The sequence below is a fragment of the Pteropus alecto genome, unplaced genomic scaffold (genome assembly GCF_000325575.1).
Source record: "Pteropus alecto unplaced genomic scaffold, ASM32557v1 scaffold79, whole genome shotgun sequence".
NCBI lineage: Eukaryota > Metazoa > Chordata > Mammalia > Chiroptera > Pteropodidae > Pteropus > Pteropus alecto.
This window is the reverse complement of record NW_006494612.1, coordinates 10,674,127-10,675,477: the sequence shown is the minus strand read 5'-3', so window position 1 is coordinate 10,675,477 and position 1,351 is coordinate 10,674,127.

Here is a 1,351-nt window from a genome sequence, read left to right as displayed (position 1 = left end):
TCATTTATGTTCTTTAGTCTGATAACAATGACTTTCAAAACATTTTACTTAACACATTCCATTTCTACATCAACAAGATAGGCTTCAAGTGAGATGCCTTCCTAGTATGGGTTAAATTTGAGACATAAGTGCACTTCAGAATTTAAATGGAGTCATATAAAAAAATAAACCTTGCAAGAGTGACCTAACTTTACCTTTGCATTTCCAGTCTATCTGCTGAAGTTTATCAAAAGAGTCTGAGATACATCGATTACTCACGTTTACTCTTGACTTCTAACTTGCTGGTTATGATGTAACTAAATTTCATAGGCTGTGAGTGGGCCTCAAAAATGGAAGAGTCAATAGCTTGGAGAAAAATCATCAAACAAGTTGCAGCATTACAACATTTCCTTATGCATTTTTTTCTTTCCCTTTTCCTTGAGTACATTAAAACAATTTTTTTGTTAAGATATAATTTGCACTCAAAAAAGTTTACCTTTGCAGTGTGTAAAAAAAACACTAACCTAAAATATAATTCTAACCCTAACCTTAAACCTAACCGTTATCATAAACTAAAATTGACACTTAAAACTAAACTGACCTAACCTTAGAACTATATCTTAAGGCTTAGGAAAAAACTAACCCTAAAAAAAACAAAACTCTAAACTCGAAGCTACTATAAACCTATCTCTAAGCCTGACCCAACACATGAACTCAACCTGAAAACATGAGTTTTGTCCAATGCATACGAGTCATCACTTCATGCTACGATCCTCCTTCCACTCTCAGGAAGCCAAGGCTGATTGGGGCTCACAAGCTGCAGAGCCTGGGGTAAGCGGGTGTGGGCGGGAATGTAGGTAAGGATGTGAAGGAGGGGCACTAACTTAGGTGCTCTGAGGAGCAGTATCTGAAGGAGAGAAAAAATCTGGGGAGATTATTGACGCAATTCCTCAGTCTAAGAAGCAGCAAGCACAGAAGGATCCAACTGCGGCCTCAGCACTCCTTTGAGTAAAACCAGGCCTGTTCCCAACATTGGAGGGGGTGCAGCCAGAGTCCAAATGGAAGTCTACATACCTTTTGTCTAAATATTTAAGTTAGAAATAAAGCTAATAAACATATAGAGTAGGATCTATTTCTCTCCCTTGAAAATCTACTTTATGATAACCAATAAAAAATACGTGTGACATATATTATCTGACTTAAATTAGGCAAAAACAAATGACAATGGAAATGAATTTTTATTGTGCCCGTTTAGGTGTTCTGTTGATGGACTGGTGATGTCTGGATGAATGACAACATAGCATAATATGACAATGTATTTTTCTTGCCTTTATTTCAGCAAAATTACTAATTATGTTATAATGAAGATTTT